This window comes from Chiloscyllium plagiosum, unplaced genomic scaffold, assembly GCF_037043375.1.
Source record: "Chiloscyllium plagiosum isolate Xiang-an unplaced genomic scaffold, Cpla_swu_hap1 HiC_scaffold_72, whole genome shotgun sequence".
Lineage (NCBI taxonomy): Eukaryota > Metazoa > Chordata > Chondrichthyes > Orectolobiformes > Hemiscylliidae > Chiloscyllium > Chiloscyllium plagiosum.
In genome coordinates this window covers 133083-156903 of record NW_028270211.1, presented here as the reverse complement: position 1 = coordinate 156903, position 23821 = coordinate 133083, and the positions used below count along the sequence as shown (strand labels likewise).

The 23821-nt window shown below is 44.0% G+C and overlaps 1 long non-coding RNA gene across 1 annotated transcript in view; it reads left to right on the top strand.

Annotated features, from left to right (window-relative positions):
• The window catches only part of LOC148134110 (uncharacterized), a 113690-nt gene extending 96462 nt beyond the window's left edge, over positions 1 to 17228 (top strand). The window contains exon 9 of the long non-coding RNA XR_015755911.1: positions 17041 to 17228. This is a non-coding gene — a long non-coding RNA (uncharacterized LOC148134110). The remainder of the gene's footprint in view (positions 1 to 17040) is intronic.
• The last annotated feature ends 6593 nt before the right edge of the window (positions 17229 to 23821 follow it).

Here is a 23821-nt window from a genome sequence, read left to right as displayed (position 1 = left end):
TGGTCTACAAATACCAGGGCTGTCTCTACTCCCATTCTTGAACGGGGAACCACATTTGCTATCCTGCAGTCTCCTAGCACCATTCCTGTAGACAATAACGATTTAAAGATCAATGCCAAAGCTCGCAATCTCCTCCTTGGCTTCCCAGAGATTCCTAGGGTAAACCTCATCCGGTCCAGGGGACTTATCTACTTTCACACTCTGCAGGATTTCTACCACCTATTCTTTGTGAACCTCAGTCCCACCTAGTCTAGTTGCCTGGATCTCAGTATTCTCCTCGGTAACCCTGTCGTTTTCTAGAGTGAATACTGTCGAAAAATATTCATTTAGTGCTTTCCCTATTTCCTCTGACTTCTCACACAACTTCCCATTAATATCATTGATTGGACCTAATCTTACTCTTGTCATTCTTTTATTCCTTAAATACCTATAGAAAGCCTTAGGGTTTACCCTGATCCTATCCGCCAACAACTTCTCATTTCTTCTCCTGGCTCTTCTGAGCGCTCTCTTTCGGTCTTTTCTGGCGACCTTATAACGATCAAGCGCCCTAACTGAGTCTTCACATCTCATCCTAACATAAGCCTCCCTCTTCCGCTTGACCAGAGATTCCACATTCTTCGTAAACCACGGCTCCCGCGCTCTACAGGGTCCTGCTGCTGACAGGTACATACTTTTCTCGGACACTCAGGAGGTTTTCCTTGAATAAGCTCCACATTCCTAATATGTCCATCCCCTGTAGGTTCCTTCCCCATCCTACGCTTCCGAAATCTTGCCTAATTGCATCGTGACTGCCGTTCCCCAGCTGTAAATTTCGTGGAAGGTTGTATGTGTATTTCCGTGTACAGCTGTTTGATGACAGGAGACAGGGTGGTCACGGAGATTTGACTGAGTGAGTGTGTGTGTGAGTGTGTTTCTGTGCATATGTGGCTTATGGCACGAGACAGTGTGGTGTGTGTGTGTGTTTGTGCATATCTGACCAATGACAGGAGGCAGGGTATTCATGGAGTTTTGCGTGTGTTTGTGTGTGTCGGGGGGGGGGGGGTCTGCGTACATTTGTTTCACGGCAGGGGACAGGGTGGTGGTGGAGAGTAGGTTGTCTGAGTTTCTGTGTCTATGTGCTTACTCGTAGCAGATGGTGGTGGTGGAGGGTAGTGTCTGTGTTTCCGTGTCTATGTGCCTACTGGTAGGGGACGGGGCGGTGATGGAGGGTTTTTGTGTGTGTGTGTGTGTATGTGTGTGTGTGTCTGTGCATATCTGTTTAATACGAGGAGACAGAGTGTTGGTAGGTGGGGTGTCTGTGTGTGTGTTTTAGTTTCTGTGTAAGTCTGTTTAATGGTAGGTGACAGGGTGGTAGTGCAGGGTTGTGTGTGTTTTTCTGTATATATATCTGTTTAATGACAGAAGACAGACTGATGGCGGTGGAGGGTTGTGCGCGTGTGTGTTTCTGTGTATATTCGATTAATTTCAGGAAACAGGGCAGTGGTGGAGGGTTGTGCATGTGTTTCTCTGTATACCTGTTTAATGGCAGGAGGCAGAGTGGTCGTGTAGGGTTGTGTGTTTCTGTGTATATCTGTTTAAGGGCTGGAGACAGAGTGGTTGTGGAGGGTTGTACGTGTGTGGTTCTGTGTATATTTGATTAACGGCAGGAAACAGAGTCGTGGTCGAGGGATGCGTGTGTTGGTTTCTGTGTCTATCTGTTTAATGTCAGGAGGCAGCGTGGTTGTGGTGGGTTGTGTGCGTGTGTGTTTCTGTGTCTATCTATTTAAGGGCTAGAGACAGAGTGGTGGTGGAGGGTGCTGTGTGTGTTTATGAGTATAACTGTTTACAGGCAGATGGCAAGTTGGTGGTGGAGGGTTGTTTCTGTGTATTTGTGCTTAGTGGCAGGAGACATGGTAGTGTGTGTGTGTTTCTGTGTATATCTATTCAATGGCAGGAGACAGAGTGGTGTTGGATGGTAGAGTGTATTTGTTTCTGTGACTATGCTTACTGGCAGGAGTCAGGGTGGCGGTGGAGGGTTGTGTATGTATGTGTTTTCTGTGTATATCTGTTTAAGGTCAGTAGGCAGGGTGTTCGTGGAAGGTTGTATGTGTGTTTCTGTGTATATCTGTTTACTGGCAGGAGACAGGGTGGTGCTCGAGGGTGGTGTGTGCGTGTTTCTATGTATACCTGTTTAATTGCAGGAGACAGGGTAGTGGTGGAGGGTAGTATGCATTTGTTTCTGATTATATCTGTTTCATGGCAGGAGACATGGTGGCGGTTGAGGGTTGTGCTTGTGTTTCTGTGTATATCTGCTTAATGGCAGGCAACAAGATGTTGGTCAGGGGGTATTGTGTCTGTGTGTGCATTTCTGTGTCCATCTGTTTAATGGCAGAAAATAATTTGATGGTTAACAGTTGTGTGTTTGTGTATTTCTACGTATATCTGTTTAATGGCAGGAGACAGGGTGATGGTGTTGAGATGTGTTTGTGTTTCTGTTTATATCTGTTTAATCGCCGGAAAGTATGTGGTGGTGGAGGGTTGTGTGTGTGTTTATATGTATATTTGATTAATGGCAGCAAACAGGGTGGGGGTGGAGGGTTCTGTTTGTGAGTGTATTTCTGTGTATATCTGTTTAGTGGCAGGAGACAGGGTGGTGATGGAGTGTAGAATGCGTGTTTGTGTGTATATCTACTTAATGGCAGGAAATAAGGTGGTGGTGGAGGGTTGTGTGTGTGTGTGTTTCTGCATACATCGTTTTAATGGCGGGTGATAGGGTGGAAGTGGAGGGTTGAGTGTGTGTGTGTTTATGTACATAACTGTTGAATTGTAGGAGACAGGGTGGTAGTTGAGGGTTGTGTGTGCGTATTTATTTATATATCTATTGAATCACAGGAGACAGGGAGGCAGTGGAGGGTTGTGTGTTTGTGTTTCTGTATATATCTATTGAATTGCAGGCGACAGGGTGGTAGTGGAGCGTTGTGTGTGTGTTTCTGTGTACATCTGATCGATGGCAGAAAACAACTTGGTGGTGTAATGTCGTGTGAGTGTGTTTCTGTGTATATTTGTTTAATTGCAGGAGACAGGATGGTAGTGGAAAGTTGTGTCTGTGTCTTTCTGTGTATAATTGATTTATGGAAGCAAACAGGGTGGTGGTGGAGGGTTGTATATATGTTTCTGTAAATATCTGTTTAACTGCATAATAACAGGAAACAAATTGCTGTTGAAGGTGTGTGTGTGTGTGCGCACGCACGTGTGAGTGTGTGTGTTTCTGTGTATATCTGTTTAATGACAGGAGACAGTGTGTGAAGGATTGCCTGGATGTTTCTCTAAATATCCGTTTAATTGCAAGAGACAGCGTGGTTTTGGAGGTTGGTGAGTGTGTGTTTCTGTATATAACTGTGTAATGAATGTAGACAGGATGGTCGTGGAGGGTTGTATGTGTGTTTCTGTGTATATCTGCTTCATGACATGAAACAAATTGGTGGTCAATGGTTGTGTGTGCGCGTGTGTGCGTGTGTGTTTCTGTGCATGTATGTTTAATGGCAGGAGACAGGGTGGTGCTGAAGATATGCGTTTATGTTTCTGTATATATCTGTTTAATTGTAGGAGACAGGGTGGTGGAGGAGGGTGGTGGGTCTGTGCGTTTGTGTGTATTTATGTTTAAATGAAGGAGACAGAGTGGTGTTGGAGGAATGTGTGTGCGTGTTTTTGTGTATATCTGTTTAATGACAGGAGACCGGGTGGTGGTGGAGGGTTGTATATATGTTTCTGTAAATATCTGTTTAACAGCATAATCACAGGAAACAGATTGCTGTTGAAGGTGTGTGTGTGTGTGTGTGTGTGTCTGTTTAATGGCAGAAAATAATGTGGTGGTGGAGGGTTGCGTCTGTATTTCTGCGTATGTCTGTTTAATGGCAGGAGACAGGGTGTTGGTATCGAGAAGTGTGTGTTTCTGTTTATATCTGTTTAATCACCGTAGAGTGTGTGATTTGGGAGCTGTGTGCGAGTGTGTGTGTATATATATGATTAATGGCAGCAAACAGGATGGCTCTGTGTGTGTGTGTGTTTCTGTGTCTGTCTGTTTAATGGGAGGAGACAGGGGGATGGTGTCGAGATGCGTGTGCGTTTCTGTTTATACCTGTTTAATTGCAGTAGAGTGTTGATGGTGGACTATTGTGTGTGTGAGTGTGTGTGTGTTTCTGTGTAGATCTGTGTAATGGCAGGAGACAGGGTGGTCGTGAGGGTTGTATGTGTGTGTTTCTGTTTATATCTGTTTAATGGCAGGAGACAGTGTGGTCGTGGATGATTGTGTGTGAGTGTTTCTGTGTATGTCTGTTTAATCACAGGAGACAAGGTGGTCATGGAGTGTTTTGTGTGTGTGTTTATGTTATATTTGTTTCATAGCAGGAGACAGGAAGGTGGTTTCGAGTTTTTTGTGTGCTTGTGTGTATGTCTGTTTATTGACCGTACGGTGTGTGTGTGTGTGTGTGTATGTGTGTGTGTGTTTCTGTGTGTATCTGCTTAATAGCGGGAGACAACGTGGTGGTGGAGGGTTGTGTTATATGTTTCAGTGTATATCTGATTACTGGCAGGAAACAGGGTTTTGGTGGAGTGTTGTGTGTGTGTTTCTGTGTATATCTATTTAATTGAAGGAGACAGCGTGATGATGGAGGGTTGTGTGTGTGTGTGTATTTCTGTGTATATATGTTTAATGGCAGGAGACAGGCTGGTGGTCGACGGTTTTGTGTGTGTATTTCTGTGTATATCTACTCATTGGCACGAGAACAGGGTGGTGGTGGAGGGTTGGGTGTGTGTGTTTCTGTGTATATCTGTGTAATGGCGGGAGACAGAGTGTTAGTGGAGGGTTGTCTGTGTGTTTTCTTTTCTCTGTGCCAGTCTGTTTAACGGTAGGTGATAGGGTGGTGATGCAGGGTTGTGTGCGTTTTCTGTATATATATCTGCCTAATGACAGGAAACAGACTGGTGTTCGTGGAGGGTTGTGTGTGTGTTTCTGTGTATATCTGTTTAATGGCAGGAGACAGGGTGGTGGTGGAGGGTTCTGTTATGTGTCTGTGTTTCGGTGTATATCTGTTTAAGGGCAGTAGACAGGGTAGAGGTCGAGGGTTGTGTGCACGTATTTCTGTTTATATCTGCTCAACGGCAGGAGAACAGGATGGTGTTGGAGGGTTGTGTGCGTTTCTGTGTGTAACTGATTAATGACTTGAGACAGGGTGCTGAAGATATGCGTGTATGTTTCTGTCTATATCTGTTTATTTGTAGGAGACAGGGTGGTGGAGGAGGATGGTGTGTGTGTGTTTCTGTGTATACATATTTAATTGCAGGAGAACAGAGTGGTGGTGGAGGAATTCGTGTGTGTGTTGTTGTGTATATCTATTTATGGGTAGGAGACAGGGTGGTCGTGGAGGTTTGTGTGTGTGTGTTTCTGGTAGATCTGTTTAAGGGCTGGAAACAGGGTAGTGGTGGAGGGTTGTGTGTGTGTGTGTATTTCTGTATATCTCTGCTCAATGGCAAGAGAACAAGGTGGTGTTGGAGAATTGCGTGTGTGTTTCTGTGTATATCTGTATAATAGCAGGAGAAAGGCTGTTGGCCGATGGTTGTGTGTGTGTATTTCTGCATATACCTGCTCAATGGCAAGAGGACAAGGTGGTGTTGGAGGTTTGTGCGTAGGCAGGATGTTCGTGGAAGGTTGTATGTGTGTTTCTGTGTATATCTGTTTAATGGCAGGAGACAGGGTGGTGGTCGAGGGTAATGTGTGTGTGCATTTCTGTGTATATCTGCTCAATGGCAAGAGACAGGGTGGTCTTGGAGGGTTGTGTGAGTGTGTCTTTCTGTTAATATCTATTTAAGGGCTGGCGACAGATTGGTGGTGGTGTAGCGTCTTGAGTGTGTGTTCCTGAGTATATCTGATTAAAGGCAGGAAACACGGTGATGGTGGAGGGATGTGTGTGTGTGTGTTTCAGTGCATTTTTGTTTAAAGACAGGAGACAGGGTGGTGTTGGAGGAATGGGTGTGCGAGTTTCTGTGTATACCTGTTTAATGACAGGATACCGGATGGTGGTGGAGGGTTGTATATATGTTTCTGTAAATATCTGTTTATTTGCTTAATGACAGGAAACAAATTCCTGTTGAAGGTGTGTGTGTGTGTGTGTGTGTGTGTGTGTGTGTGTGTGTGTGTCTGTTTAATGGCAGACAACAATGTGGTGGTGGAGGGTTGTGTGTGTGTTTCTGTGTATGTCTGTTTAATGGCAGGAGTCAGGGTGTTGGTGTCGAGATGTGTGTGTTTCTGTTTATATCTGTTTAATCACCGGAGACTGTGTGATTGAGGAGGTGTGAGTGTGTGTGTGTTTATGTGTATATCTGATTCATGGCAGGAGAGACTGGTGATTGAGGATTACTGTATGTACCTGTTTAATGGCAGGAGGCAGGGTGGTGATGGAGGGTTGTGTGCGTATTTCTCTGTGTACTTGTTTAATAGCAGGAGACAGGGTGTTCGTGGATTGTTGTGTGCGTCTGTTTCTGTATACATCTACTTAAGGGCTGGAGACAGGGTGGTGGTGAAGGATAGTGTGTGCGTGTTTCTGTGTCTAACTGCTTAAAGACAGGCGATAGTGTGGTGGAGGAGAGATGTGTGTGTGTTTCTGTCTATAACTGTTTAATGACAGGAGACAGGGTGGTACTGTAAATATGTGTGCGTGTGTTTCTGTATATATCAGTTTAATTGTAGGACACGGTGGTTGAGGAGGCTGGTGTGTGTGTGTTTTGGCGTAAATCAATTTAATGGCAAGGGACAGTGTGGTAGTGGAATGTAGAGTGTCTGTGTTTCTGTGTCTGTGTACTTACTGGCAGGAAACAGGGTGGTAGTGGAGGGTTGTGTATGTATGAGCGTTTCTGTGTATATCTGTTTAAGGGCAGTAGGCAGGGTGTTCGTGGAAGGTTGTACGGTGTTTCTGCGTATATCTGTTTAATGGTAGGAGACAGCGTGGTGATGGATGGTTGTGTTGTGTGTTTCTGTGTATGTCTGTTTAATGGAAGGTGACAGCGTGATGGTGGAAGGTTGTGTCTGTGTGTGTTTCTGCATATATTTGTTTAATGGCAGGAGACATGTTGGTGGTGGAGGGAATATGTGCGTGTTTCTGTGTCTATCTGTTTAATTGCAGGAGACAGGTTGGTGATGGAGGGTTGGGTATGTGTGTGCGTGAGTTTCATTGCATATCTGTTTAAAGACAGGGAACAGTGTGGGGATTATGGGTTGTATGTGTTTGTGTTCCTGTCTATATCTGTTTAATGACAGGAGACAGAGTGGTGGTGGTGGGTTGTCTGTATCTTTCTGTAAATTTCTGTTTAATAGCAGGAGACAGCGTGTTGGTAGAGAATGGCGAGTGTGTGTTTCTTTGTATAACTGTCTAATGGCCGGAGACAGGGTGGTGCTGGTGTTTTGTGTGCGTATTTCTTTTGTATCTGCTTAATTGCAGGAGACAGGGTGGTCGTGGAGGGTTGTGTGTGTGAGTTTCTGTGTATATCTGCTTAATGACAGGAAACAAATTAGGTGTCGGGGCTTGTGTGTGTATGTGTGAGTGTGTGTGTATCTCTTTAATCGCAGAAAACAATGTGGTGCTGGAGGGTTGTGTGTGTGTGTGTGCGTGTGTGTGTATGTCTATTTAATGGCAGGGGATAGGGTGATGGTGTCAAGATGTGTGTGTGTTTCTATTTATAACTGCTTAATCGCTGGAGTGTGTGTGTGTGTGGGGGGGGGGATTCTGTGTATATCTGTGTTATGGCAGCAGGCAGTTCATGGAGGCTTGTGTGTGCGTGTTTCTGTGTATATATGTTTAATGGACGGAGACGGAGGTGGTTTAGTTTTGTGTGTGTTTCTGTGTATATCTGTTTATTGACAGGTGGTAGGGTGTTAGTGGAGGGTTGTGTGTGTGTGTTTCTGTGTATATCTGCTTAATGGCAGAAAACAATGTGGTGGTGGAGGGTTGTGTTGTGTGTTTCTGTGTATGTCAGTTTAATGGAAGGTGACAGCGTGATGGTGGAGGATTGTGTGTGTGTGTTTCTGCATATATTTGTTTAATGGCAGGAGACAGCGTGATGGTGTAGGGTTGTGTGTGTGTGTTTCTGCATATATCTGCTTAATGGCAGGAGACAGGGTGGTAGTGGAAGGGTGTGTGCTTGTGTTTCTGTCTATATCTGTTTAATAACAGGAGACAGGTATTGGTGCAGGTTGGTGTGTATGTGTTTCTGCATATCCCTGTTTAATGGTGGGAGTCAGGGCAGTGATGGAGGGTTGTGTGTGTGTGTTTCTGTGTATGTCTGTTTCATGGCAGGTAACAAGTTGGGTGTCAAGGGTTGTGTGTGCGTGTGTGTGTGTTTCCGTGTATATCTGTTTAATGGCAGAAAACAATGTGGTGGTGAAGGGTTGTGTGTGTGTGTTTCTGTGTATGTCAGTTTAATGGCAGGAGACGGGGGATGATGTCGAGATGTGTGTGTGTTTCTGTTTATACCTGTTTAATTGCTGGAGAGTGTGTGATGGTGGACCATTTGTGTGTAAGTGTGTTTGTGTGTTTCTGTGAAGATCTGTATTATGGCAGGAGACAGGATGGTCGTAGAGGATTGTATGTGTGTGTTTCTATTTATATCTATTTAATGGCAGGAGACAGTGTGGTCGTGGATGATTGTGTGTGAGTGTTTCTGTGTATGTCTGTTTAATCACAGGAGACAAGGTGGACATGGAGTGTTTTGTGTGTGTGTTTCTGTTATATTTGTTTCATGACAGGTGGTTTAGAGTTTTGTGTGTGTTTCTGTGTATATCTGTTTATTGACCGTAGTTAGGGTGTTAGTGGAGGGTTGTGTGTGTGTGTGTGTGTGCGCGTGTGTGCCTCTGTGTAAATCTGCTTAGTAGCGGGACACAACGTGGTGGAGGAGGGTTGTGTTGTGTGTTTCATTGTAAATCTGATTATTGGCAGGAAACAGGGTTTTGGTGAGGGCTGTGTGTGTGTGTTTCTGTGTATATCTATTTAATTGAAGGAGACAGCGTGATGATGGAGGGTTGTGTGTGTGTGTTTCTGCATATATCTGTTTAATGGCAGGAGACAGGGTAGTGGTGGAACGTTGTGTGCTTGTGTTTCTGTCTATAAATGTTTAATAACAGGAAACAGGTATTGGTGCAAGTTGGTGTGCATGTGTTTCTGCATATTCCTGTTTAATGGCGGAAGACAGGGCAGAGGTGGAGGGTTGTATGTGTGTTTTTGCATATATCTCTTTAATGGCAGGAGACAGGGTGGTGGTGGAAGGTTGTGTGCTTGTGTTTCTGTCTATAACTGTTTAATAACAGGAGACAGGTATTGGAGCAGGTTTGTGTGTATGTGTTTCTGTGTATCCCTGTTTAATGGGAGAGGCAGGACGGTGGTGGATGGTTGTGTGCATGTGTGTTTTATTTATATATCAGTTGAATTGCAGGGGACAACGTGTTTTTAGAGGGTTGTGTGTGTCCATTGCTGTGTATTTCTGTTTATTGGCAGGAGACAGAGTGCTTGAGGGGGATTGTGTGTGCGTGTTTCTGTATATATCTGATCAATAGCAGGAAACAACTTGGTGGTGTAGGGTTGTGTGTGTGTGTTTCTGTGTACAACTGCTTATTGGCAGGAGACTACGTGGTGGTGGAGGGTGGTCTGTCTGTGCTTCTGTTGTGGTTCTGTTCACCGAGCTGGGAGTTTATGTTGCAGACGTGTCGTCTCCTCTCTAGGTGACATCCTCAGTGCTTGGGAGCCTCCTGTGAAGCCCTTCTGTCATGTTTCCTCCAGCATTTATAGTAGTTTGTCTCTGCAGCTTCCGGTTGTCAGTTCCAGCTGTCCGCTGCAGTGGCCGGTATATTGGGTCCAAATCGATGTGTTTGTTGATAGAAGCTGTGGATGAGTGCCATGCCTTTAGGATTTCCCTGGCTTTTCTCTGTTTGGCTTGTCCTATAATAGTAGTGTTGTTCCAGTCGAACTCATGCTGCTTGCCATCTGCGTGTGTGGCTACTAAGGATAGCTGGTTGTGTCGTTTCGTGGTTAGTTGGTGTTCATGGATACAGATCGTTATCTGTCTCCCTGTTTGTGCTATGTAGTGTTTTGTGCAGTCCTTACATTGACTCCATCAAGTCACATTTCAAAAATCATTTTAATCCACGTGCTCAGACATATAATGAAACATCTCTGCGTGATGTGAACATTTTGGCTCAGAGGTTGGGGCACTACCACCACTCAACATTAGCCCCTAAAGTTGCAACGTGCTTCTCCTGTGTGTTTGTTCAACAGCTTTTTTTGAACATACTGTGACACACCCCACAACAGAATCGAGATCATCTGTTCCAGAGAAAGTGACACTACCACAAGTTCATGGAAGTGAATCGAATCCAGAGCTCTGCCCCAGGGGCAGGGGCGCTATCCACCACACAAGACTTATACCATGCCCAGAATTTTAAGTGTCAGTTTTGAGCTCTATATCGATTTATTACATTCTGATTAACATAACTGTTGCCTGTGTTTTTCAGTAATCATTGTTAAACAAATAAAAGCTATTAGCCTCAACTATTGGATGATGAGTGCACGTGCTCTGCCAAGCAACTTCTTTAATTGCTTGGCTATGATTTCCAGCTTAAATGGCTATTATCTGTAATCTGCAATATTAGGGCAAGAAATCTTGCAGAAACACTCTGCAATGTGAGGGATCTCGAATAGATATCAACACTGAACACCAGAGATGAGGAAAGAGCACAATTTCTGGCCAAAAACACTGGCCACTATTTCCAACCTCTGACATGTGGCTTCCCTCTTCCTGAAATTATTAAGTGATTCAAGGCATCGGTTTACTTTCCAGCCTCTCCTTACCCTCTCCTCCCTCAGCTTGCACAAGGCAAATCAAGCTCTTGGTCTTTGGTGAACTCAAGGCTTGTGATGTAGGCCTTCTGGAGAGGGGAGGGCCTTTTAAACCTGAAGCAGGAGGGTGAGGGGGCAGTAATATCACTCACTGGGCTGAGGTGTGGCAGTTCGAGTTTAACTTGGATAAATGTGAGGTATTGCATTTTGGTAAAATAAAAAGCGGGGGGGGGGGGGATATACAATTATATTAGTGCGTTGGTAGTGTTGTAGAAAAGAGGGACCCACCGGTGCCGATCGAATTCACAGAAGTTTGTGGCACTTATAGACAAGCTGTTTAAGGCTACTTCATTGCTCAGACATTTGGGGTTAGAAATTGAGAACTCATGCTGAGATTGTGCAGGACATTTATGAAGCCTCTTCTGCAGGACTGTGTGAAGTTCTGTTATTGGAAGGAGATTATTAAGCTGAAGAGGGTTCAGAAGAGATGTCGCCATGAACACCTCATCTTCTGCCTCGGGATCCGACAAACACACGGCATGAACATTGTACTCACTAATTAGCAAATCTCTCCTCACCGACCCAGATCCCAGATCCAACACTCCGACTCCGATCCGCCCTCTCGTGGGAACCTACCTGTCCATCTTCCTTCTCTCCGATCGACTCTAACTCCCCACCGACCTATCACTATCACCTTCTAGTTTCGCCCACCTATCACCAACCTTTCCCCTAGCCTTATCACCACCACTCATTTATCTCTCAGCCCCTTTACTCCTTCGCAGTTCTGAAGAAGGGCCCTGCCTGAAACGTTTACTCTCTTGCTCCTCGGATGCTGCCTGACCTATTGTGTCTTCTCCACTATCATCCTTTATCTACACTGAATTCTCCAACATCTGGAATCCCCATTGTCTCTTACGTACAATTCTCTGTTAACATATCAATGCTGTCTGTCTGTTATAACCCACACTGTCTTAGGTACATATTCTCTCCAGATCATGGCCTATAAAAGTTCTCTCAATCTCTTACTGATATTGTCATGCCTCAGCAGTAGTTACAGGGTCTATGTTTCCATTTATAAGCAGAGAAAAATGTTGGTGTTACGATATACCTTTGGCATTACTTTCATATCCAATGCAGACTGAATGGTTACATACAATTAATCTACCAGACTCAACATTCGTTCCCTCAGTCACCCTCGCATATCCAATCCAGACTGAGCAAATGTTAATCATTATTTTGAATTTTAATAAAACAATATTGAATTGAAAGGCGCTGGCTACAGATATTTGTTCAGTGGCTGTGATTAATGTCGGTCTCCGTGGATCCTAAATGTGTCACTGGAGGGCTTGCCTCTTTTATTAATTAAGGATTCAGTTCAATGTGTTATCCCATAGTATGAATGGGAGCATCGCCGACAGTACTTACAGGGATCAGCAGCTCCAGAGAGACAGGGAGGAGATATCAGCATCTGAGAACATTAGACTGGAATGATCCAACATGGACAGGAGTTTTTCCAATAGTCTTTACTCGCTTTCCCAACCTGGGGTGTCAATAGTATGGAGGATCTATGATGTACTGATTGTTATTCAAGGTGGTTACTATCCCATCCTCGCTATAGTTGGTGTTCCTGGTAAGTCATTCTAACTGTCTATTAAAGCAGGTTAAACTGAATTATTGTTCATGTTATTAACATTAGGAAAGATGGAAGTCATCGTTTTCAGCTTCAATGAAAAATCCCATTCCTTAGAAATTATAATGAGCAAATTACTACTTTCAAATGACTCATCAATATGCGAGGAGAAACTCTACAACTCCATAATCCTTCTAGCCCTGCACAGATCAATATCTTCACATCCTCCCCACTCGCTAATTCTGTCCAATATCACCATCGTGATATCCCCGTCTCATCGTCAGCCACAGTGCACCTTCTGAGTAAACCATCATTTGAGCCTCTGTTAAATCCGGAATCAACTGTTTCATGCCACTTCTAACCACATGTCCATCACAAAATAATTGCACTTGAAATGTTTTACTTGTTCTCTGCACAGAAACTGTCTGACGGGAAGATAATGCATGGTGCTCAAGTCATTGACTCATGATCTAGAGCCACAGAATAATAATCTGTTAATATGAAGGAAATTGGTAGCATTGAAGTGAAACCATCATCATTAAGTGTACAAAGCCCATCGGCTTGCCTCATGTCCTTTAGTGAAGGCAATGGGTTATCCTTCCCTGATCAGGTCTCTGTGTGACTGCAAACCCACAGCAATGTGTTTTACTCTTTTCTGTCCTGTGGAACAGCTGAACCAGCCACTCAGTTCAAGCACAGCATAATATGCTGGCCTGACCCATGAGGGAATAACAAAAGAAAAGATAGCTCCCTACTCTGACTGTTTCCCATATTCCTACAGCTCATTTCGATTCAGGTGGGTGACCATTCCTTATTTCAAGTGCATTCTTTCTTCGTCTTTCCCTGAGTGCGATGTTCATTTCCCGTGGCACCTCTATATGTGTTGATGGCCACATATAGATGTCAGAAGCTTTTAAATTCTACGTCAGTCGCAGTGTAGCGAGAAGGAAAGGCTTTTTACTCCATAGGAAAAAAAAGGAGATGTCTCAGTGAGGAAAAGGAATTATTGTGATCAAACTTGAGAGTGTTGTTGAGGCAGTCTTGGGAAATTGTGGACAGATTTTCTTTCCTTTACAAGAAATAATCGCCCTGCCACAGAGATAGTGCACAGGTATTTCACCAGACTAATCCCTGGGATGGTGGTAAAATGAGGAGTGAATGAAGATTTATCTTTAGCGCTATGAGAGAATAAAAGATGATTGCATTGAAACTTAAGGGCAATGGACAGTCTCTCATGATGTTCTAAACAGACATTGATACGGTGATAGAATCCATGGCTTGTTGTTACTCGGGTTACAAGAGCCTCTGAGGACGTTCCCCTCATCCCACCCCCACTCCCTATATCGATACAGGGTGTGTGTGTGTGTGTGTGTGTGTGAGACAGACAGACAGACATTGAATATAGTGCATTTACTGTGTGATCCTACACTAAACATCACGTTATCCAAAATCCTGACAGCAGCCACAATGTCTTCATTCTAAAACAGTTAACTATTCCCATCATCTTCTGACCTCCATGGAGAACATGGGTCTGTCTACTCAGAGATGGAAGATGCCTCTTTGAGACGTGATACAAAACATTTGGCTTCCCTCCTCACTGCCAGCAAACCACGTTAAAGTAGCAGAAGTTCCAACGGCAAGTGACCCACGAGGAACCTCGTACAGCCATCCATGAGTGCAGTCTCTGCTTCATTGGTTTGTTGTATTGGAGCATCAGTGACACTCTCCTGTTCATGTATAACTATCTTGTGGGATTGAATGGCCTCCTCCAGGTCCCATGGAACAGGTTCAAGCGTCTGATTAGACTCTACCTGATCCTGTTTAACAGCTCGATGTACTGACCAGACCCATTCTCTTCCTGTGGAACAAGCAGGACTATTGAATGGGCTGTCGCTCTTCTTGTTCAGTAGTTTCGATGGGTTGAATGGCTTCCACATTTCTGTATGTAACCAGCTTGAGATGTTGAATGAGCTCCTCTTTTAACTGTGTCTGACAGCACTGTTACATGAATGTTACCGACACTTTAACAGCACAAGCCTGAATGCTGTCTGGGTCTTACTGAACACGGACACAGACTGTATCAGGAGATAATGGGAGACAAAATGTTCTGAACATTGTGTAACCCTCAGTGACCATCCCCACTTCCGGTCTTATGATGGGGAAAGACATTGATGACGCAGCTGAAGATGTTTGTGCTGAGGAAGCTACCCTGAGGATCTACTGAAGGGATGTCGTGGGATTGAGATTTTCGGCCCCCAAACAGACATCTTCCTTTGTGCTCGAAAAGACCCCAGCCAGTGGCGAGGGGACACCTGATTCCCATTAAGCTCAAATAAGATGGCGCTTCCGATGACATTCTCAGTCAAATACTGCCTTGATATCAAGGCTATTCACTCTTTGCTGAGCCCCTGTGTTCCCCTCTTGTTCATATCAATAGGTGACGGTGGGGAGTGTTTTCCTCACACAGAGGGTAGTGAATGTCAGGAATTATCTTGTATCGAGAGCTAGGGGAGCGACATCACTGAAAATATTTAAAAAGGTGGTCGATGGATTTTTGATCTGCCAGAGAGCTGAGAGGTTGTGAAGAATTGGACATAAAAGATGAGTTAATATGAACCGAACATTGGCCATGATCGTATACAATGTCTTGATCCTGTTCCTTATTTCTTATATTCTGAAATTACAAAGCTAATGGTTGTAATTTTCCTGCACGTTCTGTTATTGAACGTTCCAATCAGAGAGAACAAAGTACTTTATGAATGATCACTAAATATTCGTCTGGGGGTTGAATTCACAGTGAATCTGGGTCTATACCATGACCAACAAATGAAACACAAGTTACAGAGAGGAGACACTCTGTAAAGAGACCAGAGTTGTCTTTCGAACCCAGCCTGGGTTTTGAAGTAACATTTTCCAACCCACACCAAACTGTGTGACAACCTGGAGGGAATGAATGAGATCCTGTGTTACTTGGACCAAGTGTTTGGAGCAAGATTCCCCCGTCAGCACCAGTGCAGGAGGTTTGCGGAGCTGAATTGAACATAGGAACATTGGACTGAGGAGCAGGGGTGGGTCATTCGACACGTTGTCACTGTTCCACAAGCCACTAAGATCGTAGATGATCTGATTGTGGCTTCAGCAGCACTTTTCTGTCTGTATACCATTTTCCTACATGCACCTGTCTGTCAAATGTTTGAATACAGCACAACTTGAACAAATGCAAACATCCAGGCACCACAAACGTTCGGTAAAGGGAATTCCCACTTGAACAGTCCAATAAGAATTTTTCATTCGTGTTCCGACAAAGGTTGGAGGGTAACTGTGTCATTTTCCAGTCTCACTCCTCCACTGGTTACAACAAATTTTAAATGTAGCTAGTTTAGTGATATTACCAATTGTTTAACACTCAGACAGGGTAATTTTTGAGAAAAATGTGAGATGCAGGGAGTTGAACTCACAAAAAATGGTAAAAAGATAGTGTGTCCCAAATGTTATTCTGCCTTTGAGATTATTATACTCACACAAGCTGTTGGTAATGGGATTTATTTGTGGAACAGTTGGATTTGGCTGAACACCCTTTGCTTCCGGCAGTGGAGAGATTCCAATGAGTCCTCACCAGGAATCCTTCATGAGTGGTGAAGATAACTCAGGGATTTTATGGTCTCACATTTTGCTATTGGGGGGTTGGGGGGACAAAGTAAGAGAGAAAATCAATCAGCTGCTGCTTCTCAGGAAGGGAACATGTTTCTCCCTCTCTGTGTTGAAATGTACAATAATGTCAACTGAACATCAAACTGGGCCATGTGTGCTCTCCTGGAGCATTCTCTGGATTGGATGTTAATGGACGATATGAAGGTGCATCATCGCTGTTGTACACAGCGCCTTTCATTAGAAAAAAAAGTCCCTGCTTTATCCTCTGATGACATGTTTATATGCGTCTGTGTAATTTGTAACTATCGGTCAAAGTCTATATAATACGTGTGTTGATATCAATGCATCTTATTCTTAAATTTATTCTCTAGCTTTAAACTCCTTAACAAGAGGAAACATGCATCCAGCTGAAACACCTTTCAGAAAGTCATGTATGGTTCAAGAAGATTTTTAATCTCAGATAAAAAACAGATAATCCCCCATAATCAAAGACCTACCTTCCAGGAATGAGCGAAGAGAAACATCTATGAAAATCTTCTGAAAGAACTATATCTTTTTTTAAGTTTAGGTGAACCAAACTGCACACAGTGTATCTGATGTGGTCTCAGCAATGCCCCGTTCAAATGCAGTAAAACATTCCTCTTTAAACGTGATAACCTTTGCCAGAAACAGTATCATTCCACTAACCTTCCACTTACCTTCTGCTGCATCTGCAGACTGACTTCATATGATTCATGTCCCAGGAACACAGAAACGGTCTGTATCACAGAGTTCTGCAATCTCTCTCCATTTAAATTGTTCGCCATTGTTTTATCCTTCCTGCCACAATAGACAACTCACCTTATGTTCTTTCTGTTGAAGGTTTGCTCACTAACCTTCCCTGTCTGTATCACATTGCAGACTCAGTATCTCCATTTGACGACATCTTGAACGATCATCTTGGTGATGCGCTAATTGAGCTTCACGCCATTCAGTTCCCTTCCTCAAGATCTTTGATACAGATTATTTGTCATTGATGATCCCGCCGTGATGTCTACAGCACTATAATAGTTACAGTTTTGCAACCTGAAAATAAACATTGATCACTACTATCTATTTCCTGTTACCGATAGCTTCCCCGTTCGTGTGTAGCACTTAAGGTGGGTTGAATGTTTTTTTTCCTGGGCTGTGTAATGTACTCAACGAGCTGAATTACTTCATTCTCTATTCCTGTGTAACTTCTTCGAGGGGCAGAATGGTGTTCTCCCGTCTCATTGGAATGATCCCGCCTGACTGAAAGGGGTGGTCCCCTACCTTGTAACAGTATCGAGGGGTGGATTGAGGGAACAACACAAGGGGTAGGGGCAGCAGTATATCTCTGTGATAACCTCGGGGTGATTGAGAGAACAGCACATGGGGTAGGTGCAGCAGTATATCTCTGTGATAACCTCGGGGTGATTTAGAGAACAGCACATGGGGTAGGGGGAGTAGTACATCTCCGTAACAACCTCGTGGGTGGATTGAGGGCACAGCGCATGTGGTAGGGGCAGCAGTTGGTCATTCAGCTGCACCATTCAGAATGCTCATGGCTGATACGATTGTGTCTGACCATCCGTCTCCTGTCTGTTCCCAATAAACATTGACTCTCCAGTCCAGCAAAGATCAGTCACTAGCTCAGAGTTGAATATCTTCAATAACCAGTCTTCACTGCTCCCTGAGCATGAGGACACCACAGATAGCACAACACTAAAGTGAAATGAACATCCTTATTTCATTGTGGGACCCGTTATTTTAAACCGTGTTAACCTCACATCAAATCACCACTTCTTTTCAGACGTAAGGACACAATAATTAGGAATAAAGATAAAGCATTCTGGACTTCAAACCTGTCCCACATTCCCACTGACACTTCCCAATCAAATATGTATCAAACCCAGCCTCTGCTGCTGTCTCAGAAAGAGAATACCTGATAGCATAACACCACAAGAACATTAAAGCAAGGAGCAGAATGTGGCCATTCGGCCCATCGAGTCAAAAATTCCATTCAATAATGTCTTATATGTACCTCAAACTCATTCTTCTGCCTTCTCCTTAGAATCCTTGATCTCCTTACTAATCCAAAGCATATCGATTTGCGTCTTAATGCCACTAGTTTCTGTTCCTCTGTGACTGCATGTGTTTGTGTGTGCATCTGTGTGTGTGTGTGTATGTGTGTGTGCATATATATGCGTGTGTGTCCATGTGCTTGTTATTCGTGTGCGTGCGTGTCTATGTCTGTCTGTCTGTGTATCAGTCTGTGTGTTTCTTAACTGTGTTTGTGTCTATTCGTATGTGACTGCATATGTCTCTGTGTGTTTCTACATGTGTGTATGCCTATCTCCTTGTAAGTATTGTGCGTGTTCGCATATTGGGATGTTTACCAATACTTCTGTGTATTTCTGTATCTGCGTCTCTGTGCAGTGAGGTATCTGTGTCTTTTTTGGAAGTGAAAGTACTGTCGTTGGAACTGCCAGTGGATTTAAAGTGAGATTTGTCTTTCACTGGACATTGCTCCTTAATCGGTCCGTGGGACATGGATGTTTCAGAATCTCCACACGAGGCGTCCCAGTCCTCTCCGGCTCATACCAGTGTCCTACTCACATGGCGGGGGGAGAGGGTGAGCGAATGGATATCGGGCACTCCACCACCTGCCTTTGCCTTTCTGTCCTATTCCAGGCTCTTCCTCCTGGAATGGGAGAACGGGAGGGTGGGAGGGAGAGTGGGAATGGGTGACCCTGCTGTTAGTGCTGGTGTAGTTGGGGGGAATTGTGAGGTGTCTGGAATGAGTCACTCGACAGTTTTGTATCCATATAGTATTATTAGTGTGGGTGTATTGCGTAGGTGACAGAGAAAGTGACGAAGAAAGTTACTGAATTAAATAGTGAGAGTTGTTGTGCCTGAGACTTATTTGGAGATAGAGCATGAACCTTGTTCGGGGGTCGGTGCTATAACAGATGTAAAGTGAGGGTGAGGGAGCATGAGCCTTGTTCGGGGGGTGTGGGGGTCGGTGCTATAACAGATGTACAGTGAGTGTGAGGGAGCATGAGCCTTGTTCGGGGGTTGATGCTATAACAGATATACAGTGAGTGTGAGGGAGCATGAGCCTTGTTCGGGGGGGGGGGGGGTCGGTGCTATAACAGATGTACATTGAGTGTGAGGGAGCATGAACCTTGTTCAGGGGGGTCGGTGCTATAACAGATATACAGTGAGTGTGAGGGAGCATGAGCCTTGTTCGGGGGGGGGGGGGGGGGGGGTCGGTGCTATAACAGATGTAAAGTGAGGGTGAGGGAGCATGAGCCTTGTTCGGGGGTCTGTGCTATAACAGATATACAATGAGTGTGAGGGAGCATGAACCTTGTTCAGGGGGGTCGGTGCTATAACAGATATACAGTGAGTGTGAGGGAGCATGAGCCTTGTTCGGGGGTTGATGCTATAACAGATATACAGTGAGTGTGAGGGAGCATGAACCTTGTTCGGTGGGTGGGGGGGGGGAGGGGATCGGTGCTATAACAGATATACAATGAGTGTGAGGGAGCATGAACCTTGTTCAGGGGGGTCGGTGCTATAACAGATGTACATTGAGTGTGAGGGAGCATGAGCCTTGTTCGGGGGTTGATGCTATAACAGATATACAGTGAGTGTGAGGGAGCATGAACCTTGTTCGGGGGGGGGGGGGGGGGGTGGGGGTCGGTGCTATAACAGATGTACATTAAGTGTGAGGGAGCATGAGCCTTGTTCGGGGGTTGATGCTATAACAGATATACAGTGAGTGTGAGGGAGCATGAACCTTGTTCGGTGGGTGGGGGGGGGGAGGGGATCGGTGCTATAACAGATATACAATGAGTGTGAGGGAGCATGAACCTTGTTCGGGGGTCGGTGCTATAACAGATGTAAAGTGAGGGTGAGGGAGCATGAGCCTTGTTCGGGGGTCTGTGCTATAACAGATATACAATGAGTGTGAGGGATCATGAACCTTGTTCAGGGGGGTCGGTGCTATAACAGATGTACTTTGAGTGTGAGGGAGCATGAGCCTTGTTCGGGGGTTGATGCTATAACAGATATACAGTGAGTGTGAGAGAGCATGAACCTTGTTCGGTGGGGGGGGGGGGGTCGGTACTTTTACAGATGTACAGTGAGTGTGAGCGAGCAGAGAGTATATGGTCACTCTTATCCTGAAAGAGCGGGGAGGAAATTGATACTTATCCTGTATTGCAGGATATTTCTTCAGATCATCTCAGTGTCGAGGTGAGCCCCCATGAATATCTTGTCCAGGTCTATCACTAATAACGACACAGACCTGTCCCTCAGCTTCCACAGGATCAGTTTAGGTAGAGCTTACAGATAGCAAGGAGAAGCAAATATTGGTGTGTTATATATCAAAACCAAAATGCTAGCAGAAAATCTCAGCATCATGTGCTCTGGAAATTAGATATGCACGTATTGTGGATACCGCAGTCTTATTGGATGGTCTCAAGTTGCATCTAAACTGCGTTAACTAAGTGAATGCTCATGTTGTGAAAAATAAATTCCGTAAATGTATATAAGGTTGTAGAATATGTTGTGAAGAGAACTGGAGAGCAGGTTATTTTGTATTTGGTATTGTGTGGTCAGAAGGAAGAATTAATAACCTTGTACTGAAGCAGCTTTTAAGGAATAATAACATTAATAAGTTGCATTTTACACGGCGTCTGCATACAATGTAGAATGCTTGAACTTTCCAGTTTAACATCATGGAAGACTGAAGGTTAGAGGGTCAAGATAGCTCCAGTGAATTGGAAAAGTACAATATAACATTCAGTGGGAAACAAGCAATGGTTGTTAAGAGTCATAAAGTTCGACAGCACGGAGACAGGCCCTTCAGCCCAAACTGGTCCATTCCGACCAAAATGTCCATCCACGCTATCCCCATTGCCTCGTATTCTTCTAATCCTTTCCTGTCCGTGTATTTGGCCAAATGCCTTTTAAAGGTTGTTAATGTATCCGCCTCAATCACTTCCCCTGGCAGCTCATTCCATATGCGAACCAGCCCCTGTGTATAAAAAGATTGTTCCTCAGGTTTCCTTTTATTCTTTCTCCTCTGACCTGACACTGATTCTCTCTTGTTTGTGACTCCCCAACCCGGGGAAAAAAGACTGGGTACATTCACTCTTTCCATGCCTGTCATGATCTTACAGACTTCAATATGATCCTCCCTCAGTCTCATACACACAATACTAAAAAGTTCTAGCTTGTTCAACCTCTCCTTATAACTCAGTCCATTGAGTCCTTTGCAACATCCTTATAAATGTTTTCTGCAATCTTTCCAGTTTAATAACATCCTTCGTGTAGCAAAGTGAACAAAACTGAACATAACGGTACCAATATGGCCTCAGCAGCATCCCGTACAACTGCAATGTAACTCCCTAATTTCGATACTCAGTGATATACACTGATTAAGGCCAGTGAGCCAAAAGCTTTCTTCACTGCATTGTCTACCTGTGAATCAACTTCCAGAGAACCATGCACCTGAATTCCAAGGTCCCTCTATTCCACTACACCCCAACCATTCACTATGAAAGTCCAACCCTGATTTGACTTTTTAAAATACAAAACTTACACTGATCAATATTAAAATCCATTTGACATTTCTCAGCCCACTTCCCCAGCTGATGAAAGTACTGCTGTAATTTCTGAAATTTATGATAACCTTCCTCACTCTCTATGATGCCACCTATTTTAGTGTCGTCTTCAAACTTACAAATCATGCCTGTACATTCTCATCTAAATTATAGTTTATATGTAATATGCAGTGGTCCCGGCATCAACCCCAGATGCATTCCACTAGTCACAGGCCTCCAGTCCGACAAACATTCTGCCATTACCCTCAGCTTCCTACCATCAAGCCAATTTTGTACCTAATTTGCCAGCTCCCCTTCAATTCCATGTGATCTAACCTTCCAGAGCAGCGCACTATGTGGAACCTTACTGAAGGCCTTCCTGCAATCCATATGGACGATGTATACCGCCCTTCCCTCCTCAACGTTGCTGGTCACTTCATCACAGAACTCCAACACATTTACGATTCAAGATCTCCCATGCACAAAGCCGTGCTGAATTTGATGAAGGGATTTTGCCCGAAACATCGGTTTTCCTGCTCCTCGGATGGTGCCTGACCTGCTCTGCTTTTCCAGCACCATTCTAATCTGACTTCGAATTACACCCTGTCTTTCCAAATGCAGGTATATCCAATCTCTCCGAAACTTCTCAAGGAACCTACCCGCTAGATTTGAGTTTTACTGATCTTTAGTTCCCAGGTTTATCTTTGTAGCCTTTCTTGAATATGGGCTCAGCATATGCTACCCTCCAGTCGTCCAGGACTTCACGTGTTGGCCAGCAATGATGGAAAAGAACCAACCAGGGCTCCCGCAATTTCTTCTCTGTCCTCCGTTACTCCTGCAATGCTCTTGAATGTATCTGGTCAGGACCAGGGGTTCTTAGAAATACTGCAAAGTCTGAAAAATACGTCTATTTATTTCAGTTATAAACACGAAAGAGTGAGAAAGTGACTCAATGATGTTTAACATAACAAATTAGAAAATATATTAATCATAGGAAGTGGCTTCAGAAGAATTCCAGCTATTGTGGAAACCTGAGAATTCTCAGAAATGGACGATCCAGAAAAGGAGGGCCATGAAACTGATAAGGAAATCAAAAAGGAACAGACATGCTAACAAACAGGAACACAAAGACTGCATCAGTCTACCATCTATATTTCAAAGGAAACAAAATAAAAGCAAGGTCAAATATGGAAATTTGTAATCGGGAGAGGAGAGGTCATTGTGGAGAATAGGGCAATGGCCAAGAAAACACCCAGTTACGTTGCATCTGTCTTCATGGAGGAAGATCCAGAAAATCCCCCAGTAATACCAAGTGATCATATCGGCCTTCTGGAGCTAAAGACATAAAGTCAATTCATATCAGTAACAAGGTAGTGCTTGAACATGGAGCTGGATTGAGCATTACTAAGTCTGACGAAACAGATGATATCAAAATGTCAGAAATAAATCACCAATAGAAGTATTAATTGCATAGTCGATGACTGTGTTTTAGTTTCCTGCACATTCTGCAGAGACCGGAAACTATTGGGGATAAACGTGATCCAAGCTCTATCGATGAATGGAAGGGATCCAAACAGCTACAAAGGGAATAAAATACATAGTGTGGAGAACTGCAGATCAATTAACTTGACATCTGGAGGGAAACTTAGAATCTATTGCACAGGTTGACATTTTTGATATTTAAAAATTAACAGCAACAATTGAGAGAATCAGCATGCATTTCTGACAGAGAAATCATACTTGATAAACTTCGGAATTGTTTGAAGTTGTTTCTTACAGCATAGTTAATGGGGAACCAGTAGAAGTGGATTATATTGGATTTTCGGAAGGGTTTCTATAAGATCTCAGTGAGTTCGTAAATGCAATGAATGTGAACGGTATTTGGAAGAATATATGTAAGTGGAAACTTAAAGTGTGGTTCACCTTCATTTAAGAGAGTCAGAACATTGATGTATAGACATGTTGAAGCAGTTTCACTGCGTGTTGGTGGGAATGTACCTGGAGTATTGTGTATAGGTTTGGTGACCAAATCTCAGAAAGAATATACTGACCACAGAGGAAGTGCA